This window comes from the organism of the source record quoted next, unplaced genomic scaffold (assembly GCF_019419815.1).
Source record: "Pyrus x bretschneideri cultivar Hongxiangsu unplaced genomic scaffold, Pyrus_bretschneideri_v1 Contig37, whole genome shotgun sequence".
Lineage (NCBI taxonomy): Eukaryota > Viridiplantae > Streptophyta > Magnoliopsida > Rosales > Rosaceae > Pyrus > Pyrus x bretschneideri.
This window is the reverse complement of record NW_025999690.1, coordinates 4,112,798-4,123,473: the sequence shown is the minus strand read 5'-3', so window position 1 is coordinate 4,123,473 and position 10,676 is coordinate 4,112,798. Positions and strand designations below refer to the sequence as shown.

Sequence of the window (10,676 nt, the reverse complement as noted above, 5' to 3'; positions counted from 1 at the left end):
AAGGATTTCGGATCTTGGTATATGCTCATCATAACAAAATGTAGTACACCAGGTAAATTACAATAGATGATGGTTATTCCAGCCGCTATAAATAAATTACTTTTAATATGTAATGATTGTGATAAGGGCTTTAATACAGAACCATTCACATAAATATCAAAACTTAAAGATAATGATTGTTATTATGAGAAGGGCAATAGTACTGCACCATTCATATTTTAATCTAAATTACATATTAATAGAACCCTCTTTATCAATCAAAAGAGGGTGAAAAGACTATTTAAGCTTCTACTACACCAAAAAAAGTTAAGAGTAGTAACGTAATTTCACAAAATAAAATTTTGCTGTTTTTTGTTTCTAGATATGGTTTTAACAATTCTTATTTAAAAAAAAAAAAAATAAACCTCTCCCTCTCTCCCTTTTTCCCTACTCTCAGTTCTCTCTTACTCTCTTCCATTGCAAGGCCACCGCCACCACCAAGAGAACAAACCAATGGAACAATAGGATCAACAGAAAATAGAGGTGAGCGAGCCACCCGCACAGTGAGCACTCCCTTATCCTACCCAATAATGCTAAAAGCAGTTTAACATTTACCCAACACCCGAGGAAAAACACACAGACCAAGTAGCAAAGACTGGTAGTAGATGACGCATGATGAATAATAGCTTCGAAGCAAGGGAGGGCCATGAAGGTCCAGATCTGAGACCAGCTCATGGGAATTGAGACAAAGTTAAAAGAACAAAACTCAAGAAAAGCCAAAACAAAGACCAAAAGAGAAAAAAAAAAGTGCAGAAATTAAGAAAAACTTTGTTAGTGGAAAGGTGTGGGAAGGATGAGGGAAAGGAGGGGGAAGAGGAAAGATGAAGAGTCGAGATGGATGGGACAGAATGAAAGAGGGGGGAAGAAGGGGAAAATGAGGATGGAGGGAATATGCAGAGGATGGAGAAAGAAGAGAAAGAGAGAAAGAAAGCTAGAAAGAGGTGGGAGTTGGGCTACCACCAACCTCAAACCGGAGCAAAGAGTGGTGGCTAGGAGGATTTTTTCCTTGAAGACAGAGAGCATGAAAGGTTTTAGATAGAGCTAGAGAGATAGAGAGAGAACGCTCTTTTTTTTTTTAAAAAAAAGTATACATTACTTAATATACTTTTTTCTCCTCATTTTACCTATGCTGAACTGCAGGCCGAAAGGCCAAAGGGCCAACCGACCGGCCTCGGGCCGGGCCACGCTGATGTCATGATGACATCATATTTCATTTTTTTAATTTTTTTTTTTTTACAAAATTTAAAAATTCTATTTTTTTCCCCATAACTTCCTAAGTCATTAAACAACATTAAATAACATTAAGTGACATTAAACAATATAAAAAAAAATAATTTAACAACATGAAATATAAACAACATTTTAAAAAACATTTAACAACATGAAAATTATTGACAATCCATAACATAAAATTATTGAGGTAATTTAATTTAAGTAACCATAATATTTCAATTAAAATAATAAATAATGTTTGGCCCTAGGCTTCGGTTGGAGATGGTTTCTTTTGACAGGGCTATGTTTGGCCTATGATCCTCTGGCCCTTCGGTTGGAGATGGTAAAGAAATATGGCCCTGCACTGTTCATTAAAATATTAATTTTTTGGAGGGTCAGAGGGCTTAAACGAGCCCTCTAGCCAATCTTCGGTTGGAGATGGCCTTACATTGATGCTAGACCAGTGCCTTCAACGTCATTAATTTGTTCATACGTCTGTCTTGGAAGTAATTAGAGCAGACTCTACTACCTGCACTGGCACCTCTACCTGCTCCACTTTCCATCATTATTATTTATTTACTTTTTTAAACAAACGTTATTATACTAAAAGGAGATAGCAGGTCTAACTTCATAATAGGTTAGCAATAATTTGGTTCAAATTTATCTTAAGCGATGATCGAATCTAAAATCTCTCACTTACAAGTGAAAGGAATATCAGTAGATCGCAGTACTAAGTGGCCTATTATTATTATTATTCTTCTATTTTTTTATGTACTTGAAATTGAGGATTTGTGTATAGTAGGACATAAAATAAATAAGACAAAATATTTATGAGGTTTGGTAAATGTGGTTAAGTACTCGGAACAGTAGCAGTAATCTCTTTCATTATCAAAATGAAATTACAAAGCAATGGATTCGTGAGCTGATTGGCCTCTAACAAAGAAAGCATATAGTTCGTGCTAAAGCCAAGAAATATGAAAGTAGGCAGCATATTTTCAACAATTGTTCGCTGACAGGAAGTGATGGGATAGTGCATAGGTCATCCACTTTTATAACACAGAAGAAATTGAGCACACATCTTTTAGATGGCTTGGGATCACACGCATAAGAAATTTCCACACACACACATAAGAAACTTTGCATGGAACAATGGAAGACTCGGAAAATGATAATTAATTAATGGGCAACCCTTGATTAAGCATGCAATACTCTGTTGTAAGTCAGCTAACTACTTTCACAAAATAAAAAACCTAAAACGCGTCTTAGACATTATATATATATATATATATGTGTGTGTGTGTGTGTGTGTGTGTATAAGTAGTTGCATGGGGACGAATAAGGAGCCAAACTTGTATATCAATCTACAATATGGTTCACAAGGCTAGCGTTGTTTACATGATTCCCATCATTATATTGTTATTGTTCTCATCTGAAGTAGTCTTTGCCAATGTTTATGAAAATTCAAAACACAGTATGTATTTTCGGTAGCTAATGTATACATTAAATCTCTCTCTCTCTATCTCTCTCTCTCTCATATACACATATGTGTACATTAAATTATTGTTTAACAAATATATGTTTGGTAACTAATGATGAAGTTCCTGATCTTGTCGTTGCAGATGAGTTAGAGAAGACGGTCAGTAAGTTGCGTTTGCAAATGGAGATTATTAAAGCAAAGAAAGTAGGCGTACCAATACCAACTACGCCGTCTGGAGGGGGTACCAACTAAGTAGTAATTTGGTTTACTTTTATGTTGGGATAATTTATAAGATAATTTCTGTAATTTCGAAAGTTCTGATAAGATGTAATCTTTTGGATTAAAGTCGTCTACAAATTGTAATCTTCTTTATTTTGTGTCTATGAATAAGAATCATAGTTTATAATTAATTTTTCATTATTTTATTAGTTTACATGGTATCATAATGGGTTGACTCCTGAAATTCAATATGCTCTTGTTCGATATCAGTTTGTTTATCCTTCTAAGCTTACAATTAAATCATTATTCAACATTATATTACATCATAACAATATTACCCTTCATTTAAAAAAATAAATAATTCTTTTAATTTTTAGCACTCCGGTTACTGATAAAAATGATCGTGCAGAATCAATTGATTTACTAATACAAGAAACATGTCAATTTCTCTAGCAATTAAGGTCATCATGCTCAACCCGTTGCATTCTATGTTCAAACGCTCTTATCTCCCCTTATTGTAGATTCGTGTTGAATATTGTTTGTAAAATAAGCTTATGAAAATGTAGACGGATTGAGGGACCAAAACCCAACAAATAAACAGCCCAATTAAAAACGGTTAGACCCCCAGTCGTTTCAATCTTGCAATTCAGTACTTAAATATATTAAATAAGAAGATGAGAACACACGATTTTTCCTTCTTTTTATTTATTTATTTATTTTTGGAAACACACATGATTTTTCTTTTACGTGGTAAAACCCACACACATTTGGAAAATTTCATGGCACACCGCCAGTTAAATAATCCACTAATGTCAAACAAACAAGTACAAAACTCATACAAGACACAATTTTTTTTTTTTTTTTAGCTTTTTTATTTAGAGTTAAAGTGAGATATTAAGTGAGTCTTTGAGAGAATTCAACTCAATCATGATTTGCTAAGGCCTTATGATTTAGAATGCTACTATTGTAGTTAAATACGTGGTCATTGTATCATGTGAAACAAGGCCGATCAATCATGAGCACCGTAATGAAGTGTAAATTATCTTAAAGAGAAAGAACCAAGCTCTTAACTCGACTGTATTTTCAAAATTAATTTCATGTTCATTTTAAAATTGAGTTTGCATGTATTGAATTATTGCAATTATTTTTTTTATTCTTGGTGTGATTAAATATACCATTGACACCAGATACTTCATTTTCATTTTGAGAAATTTTGCCGTACCAATTGTTTTCATTACCTAGCTAAAGTTCAAATTTGTTTGACAATATGAATATGCTCACACTGCAAACTTTCCAAATTTTTATTTTAAAGATAATAGACAAAGACTTCAACACAAAGTGTGACAAAATTTAAAATTTTCTTGGACAAAGAACTTATAAGTGTACTAAAATTCAAAGTTTTTGTCTGTGTCACTAAAATTTAAAATAGTCAAAGTATTCAAAGTTTGTCGGTGTAACTAAAATTCAAAGTCTTCCCAGACAAAGACCTTAAAAGAGTGTAACTAAAATTCAAAGTCTTCCCAGACAAAGACCTTAAAAGAGTGTAACTAAAATTCAAAGTGTTCTTGGACAAAGGCCATCTTATATATAAATTAAGGTGAGGTGTCAATTTAGTCTATAAACTATCATTTCAGTAAAAATTAGGTTCCTAAATTCATTAAAAATTACCAATTTCATCCCTACTATTATATTCAAAGTTATTTTATCCTATTTTTCGTCAACTTAAGTTACTTGACACACTTTAGAATGTAATACCGTTATTTTCTCACCTATAAACCCTTAACATTTCATATAGGTACGAATCTAACATCTGATTTACCATCCAAAGTTAACTCCATACACTATTTATTTATGTAAAATTACTAATCTACCCTTCAATGTATATCACATGCAAGTAATGTAACTTAAATTGAAGGAAAATTAAATATAGTAGCTTTGAATATAATATTAGGAATGTAATTGGTAGATTTTTATAATTCAATGACTGACTTTTCCGAAAAAAATAGCTTAGGGGTCTAATTTTTACTTAGGTGATAATTCATGGATTAAATTAACAATTCGCCCTATTAATTAAGAAAGAAACGTGAAATGACCACATTCATGGGTGAATTGTTCCTGTTCCAAATTTTATTTTATTTTATTTTCTGATAGTGAGAAATTATGAAAATGCCTCTGGCAGGCTAAGTGGAAATTTTATGTGAATATCCTAAGTGAAAATTGAAAATGAGTTAATTTAATTCAGTCATATAGTTTCATGCGAGCCCTTTCATTTAAAGATTAAGTGAGTCTTTGAGAATAGGCTTGACAATTTCTTACACGACCGTTAACCCAACCCGAAACGACACCACATTAATAGGTTTCGGGTTGACATGATAACGAATGAGGTTATTATCGGGTAACTCAATAAACACATGTTACGATAACAGGTCAATATAGGTATACACATGGGGTAACCCGAAACACGATAAGAAAATATTAATTTAATAATTTTGTAGCACTAAAAAAAAAAAATTATAATTTTAAGAGCACTAGGATTTAATCACACTTTTGTGAGATTAAATCCCTGCCATTAAATTATAAATTCCAATTAAAGCAGCAGAATAGGCACAAAACCTAATTCTTAATCGCAAGTTCACCTTCTATTCTATCTCCTAATTCGATTCTATCTTAGCCTTCTCTCTGTCCCGCTCAATTTCTTCTTCTTCCTGGATTCCATTGCTACCATAACCCAAAACCTAATTCCCTATTTGGAAAAGGAGTTAGTATAATTTATGTGATACAAGACAATTGTTTTATTTCTTTTTCATAATTATTTTTCGTAAACTTCTCACAATTTGAATGGTTTATAATGTTTGATTTTTGTAGACTTAGTTTATGGGGAAGAGAGTTTTGATGTGGAAAGCCTTATTGAAAACGTCATCAATATAACTCTTGAAGACAATAGATCAAGGCAAAGTTTCACTACCATTTGTCCATGATGCATGAACGATGAAAATTGAAGGATTTTGTAAAAAGAACAAAATGCAAGCTTTGAGTTTTATTGGCAATGTTTTAACTTGTAAAAAAGGGTCCACAACCTTGAAAAAAAAAACCCCTTTATTCTGCATATAAGGGCACATTTGATGTTTTGTAGTAGTGTTTTGATACTTTTTTATTAGGCTCTTATTTTGGATTATGTAGTACTTAATGACAAATGTGTTTTTATGTTTTGAAGAAATATTTATGTGACAATATGTTTTGTGCAAATTTTTAAAAATAAATTTTTTTCCTTAACGGGTTAAATGAGTCGAGTCATTTTACCCGTTAATTTTAACAGGTAAAGTGACCTGACATGTTAAGAATCTGTGAAGATAATGGGTGTGACACAACACGACCTTTTAAGATAATAGATGTTACATAAAAACAACATGAACACAACAAACATGACCTATTTGTCAGGCCTACTTGAGATTTGGAATGCTACTATCGTAATTAAAAATGTGGTCATTGTGTCATGTGAAGCAAGTTTTGATCAACCATGAGTACCTTAGTGGAGCATAAATTATCTTAAAGAGAAAGAGTTAAGTTCTTAACTCGACTGTATTTTCAATATTTTCATGTGCATTTTAAAATCGAGTGAGTTATGCTCGTTGAATCCCTTTGAGTACTATTAAGCTAAGTGATTTTCTACTAGGAAGTACTACGAGAAATCTCAAAGTTTAATGAAAAGGTGAACAATCAATGGCTTGATCCCTGCTTAAGGTACATAGACAGTCTAACATAAAGGTTAGATGCAACCATGAAATAAAAGAAAAGTTACTGAGTGGTGGGACCATTGATTGTGTTTTGGTCATATCCCGGAAGTGAGACATGAAAGGCGTACAGGTACTTCATGACGTCACGTGTCGATCCTAAACGTATCTCGGGATTGGACCGTGACATTGGATTTTAAGCCCTAGGTGGCTGCCACAAGGGCCACCGCAAGCGCGTCATCACCCGCCATTCCACTCGCACTACGCGGGTTGGGTTATAAGGGAATATTCTATTAAAATAAACAAAATAGTAATTGTTACTTAACGTCGTTAACGAAATATACCCTGTCTTCTTCCTCTCCTCGGTCGCTGGGCCTTCTGTCGTGGTCACAATTGCCAGAATCTAGATTTTATTGTTAGCTCTCTAGGAAATCTTTGAAAGCTTATAATTTCTTCAATTCTTCACCAAATTTGACAATCTTTATATGAAAATGAAGCTAGAGATGAGAAGAACAAGTTCATACCTACTTATAAGACAAATGGTGGCCGAAGATGGCTTGAATCTCGTTGGGAAACCTTGGTCCGTTTCAAACTCATGATTCCTTGGTTTTTGTCCTGATTTTCAAGAAACAAAACCCATCACTGGGTTCATGGGGGTGAGGCAAATAAGAATAAAGAGGGAGTCGAAAGAGTTCTCCCAAGAGAGTGAAACTGGGCAAGAAAAAAGAGAGAGTGTTCCAAAGAAATGGGTTGGGCCCTACGTGACACACACAGAGAGAGAAAAGACAAGCCATATGTGCCCAAATAAAGTAAAATTACTAAAATGCTCTTGACTTTTGAACCTCGTAGAATCTTCGTTCTCATTCTGAATTGTGTTCTGCTTGTTCTCATGCGTTCATATCGACACGTCCCATCCAAATATTCGAAAAAATGGCAAAACAAGAAAGCATAGAAAAAGTCCACGTAAAATTCCATTTAGCCCAACAATGCCATTTTCGTGTTTTTACAAATTTCAAAAAAAATTTACATCGTAAATATAAACGCATTGTAACAAATACAAAACATAAAATGGGGAAATCCATGAATAGGATTCCAAAAAATTAAAACCTCAGGGGTTGTTATTGTTATTTATCAAACGTGATGGGATTTTGTTAAAACAGGATAAACCTTAGGAAGTGTTAATGAAATTAATTCGTCATATTTACTATTGAAAAATTTATTTCAAAATGAATTAAATTATTTGATTATATATGATCTTTGCATTTTTAATATGAAGAGACACAACTATTTACTGTTCGGGGAAAAGAGAAAGAAACATAAGCGCTTTTTTAAATGGTCACTTCCACATGTATATAAAGGTTGGAAAATGATTCTCTCCGCTTTATTTTTCCCCTCCCATTCCCTCCTCTCATGTTTGAACGCTCAAGATTTCGTCTTGTTTTTTCATCTTTGTAGAGAGAGTAGAGATAGAAAGAAGAAAAGAAGAGAAAAAAAAATTGTGAGAGGTGAGGAGGGAGGGGAGGGTGTAATACCCCGTATTTTATAAAAAAAATTTGAGTATATATATGTGTTATTTTTATTTCAAATGTAATGATTTTATTGGGTTTCTTTTATATACTATGAGTACAAAAAACTTGTATTTTTGGCATGTAAGTTAGTAAGGATTCCTTCACTACAAGAATATATTTAAGCCTAGCTAGTACTTTTAAACTCATATTTCTCCGACTAGAGAGGTTTCTAGTGTTTGCCATCCTCATTGTAGTTTTGTAATTTTGTTTTTTACGTGGCTTATATATGTATTATATTATTTTTGGTACGCCTTAAAGTTGGGGACAAAGAACGCAACGGCAGCAAAGAAAATCCTCCTTTTCTCATATCCCTCCTTCATTATCATCCAATTTATGTAATGGCTTTTCAAGCTGCTTTCATTGTATTTTGTAAATCTCATTTTTAGTGAATCACAAATACAAACACAATCATAGTGGACGTAGCTGAATTGGCAAACCACTTAAAACCCGTATTTATATATGTACTTATATTTTATGATCATTACCATGAAAAACACCTTCAATAACTTAAAGCCAAAGAAATGAAATCCCATGAATCTATATTTCCTCCCTCACTTGAACCCTAAATCAAATTTAGTTACGTAAACTATTATTCGTAGAAAGCTGGAATTTTAAATAGGAGGCAACCATAACTTCACACCAAATTGATCAAGGCACCCAACCATCTTCCTCGAACTTCTCATAGGTGTTCGAACGCCACTGCCAAGCAACAGCAACAACTACGCTGGTTCTGGTCAGTCACACCAATGGCAGCCATGATGAACAAGATGGATGATGCCGCTGTGGCTATGCTCTCATGAGAACCACTCTATATGAAGGACGTCAAATTGGGTTATGCATCAATATCACAAGAGAAATAGAAGGAAAGGTGAAGAAGGAGATGCGAAAAGGACAGGAAATAAAAGTAAAGAATAAGATGAGAAAGAAGTGGGGTGCTTTGAGAGAGAGAAAACAAAGAAAAGAGTGAAGAATGAGATAATGGTTATTTTCTCATTTACATTGTTGTTAGCTATCAATACTTCATTATTGGTAGTCTAATATTATTTGGGTTACTAATCAGTTTAATTTATGTTGAAGTTTGCAGGCTTGTTAGAGAAAATGTGATTATTGATATCTATATGAACATGACCTATACATATGCATTGCAAAGCAAGAAAAAGAGCTGTGTTGTGTCAAGTGCTCACTTGTGTAAAGTGCTTGTGTTGTGAAGATATTCAAGGGTTGGAGAATGCCTTGTGTGGAGCCAAAAATAATCACAAGGCGACACGTGATTTTTTTTGATAAAAGAGGACAAAAATACCCTTGAGGCATACCGAGATTCCTATGCGCGAGCAGCGGGCAATCATCCCTCAACCAAGTCAAAAGTGCCCAAAATAGGTAACAAATTCAAAACTATTTCATCCACCCTCATCCTATATTCTCCACAAGGTAATTATTCCATAACCCCCAAAACATTTCTTATAAATTATGTTAATTAGTCAATTAATGGATTTATTACATAATTAATCTATTAATGGCTAATTAACTACAAATTACACCCAAAAAATACCACAAATGGCCGGTCCCTATTCTCCTAATAGGGCCTACCATATCCCAATAAATAACTCTCCATTCCCTCAAAAAACCACTTCCAAGTCTCTTGCAAAACTCTACAAAATTCTTCAAACACTTTTCCCTCAAAATTTTAACTTTGGCATCGGAGGTTCTTCTGCCAAAGCCTCCTCCCCCCCTCCCCCCAAAAAAAAAAATTCATCATGGGTGCGTGAGGCTTTTTGGCCTTGACCAAAGGTGTGATTTTTTTTTTGTAGGTGCAATTTTGTCTAAGAAGGTGAAGGTGGAAATTTGCATCCACAAATTGGTGTTTTCATTGAGAGTTGAGTCCCACACTCGTAGAAGAATCTCGTATCCAAGGTTTTCTATTTTCTTGTCCATTTGTAGATTTTTCATACGTTCTTATTATTAGAATTTTTTATTTGCAAAAATTCTTTCATAAAATGTAAAAGAGAAGTACAATGGCAAGAAATTTAGAAAATTCAACAAATGAAAATTTTAACATTCAAGAGATGGGACCACGACGATCCTCGAGGCCAAATGTGACGATAGGTGGAGCGGCACCACCACCACGAGTTTCCACCACGGGAACCACCGAAGTGGCTACCACGGTAACTACTCGCGGCGAGGTCTATAGTGTCACCACCATGGCCCGAGCCGTGCCATCCAAGGCGGCTCACAGCACTAAGGCCAAGACCCAAGCCATGTCACTCCACGCCCAACGCATTGCCAAGCCGAGCCCAAGCCTTGCACCAGCCTGCTCCAACTGAACAGCCCACTCTCGTAGCCTAGCCTGGTCTTACGGCCTAGCCCACTCCTGTGGCCCAGCTTGCTCCCACCGAGCAGCCTACTCTGATGGCCCAGCCTGCTCCTACGGCA

General features: G+C 34.5%; 1 long non-coding RNA gene across 1 annotated transcript; it reads left to right on the top strand.

Moving 5' to 3' along the window:
* The first annotated feature begins 2,281 nt into the window (after positions 1-2,281).
* On the top strand, positions 2,282-3,138 carry LOC125468347. Its single transcript, XR_007250737.1, has 2 exons — positions 2,282-2,722; positions 2,871-3,138. It is a non-coding gene; the product is annotated as an uncharacterized LOC125468347 (long non-coding RNA).
* The last annotated feature ends 7,538 nt before the right edge of the window (positions 3,139-10,676 follow it).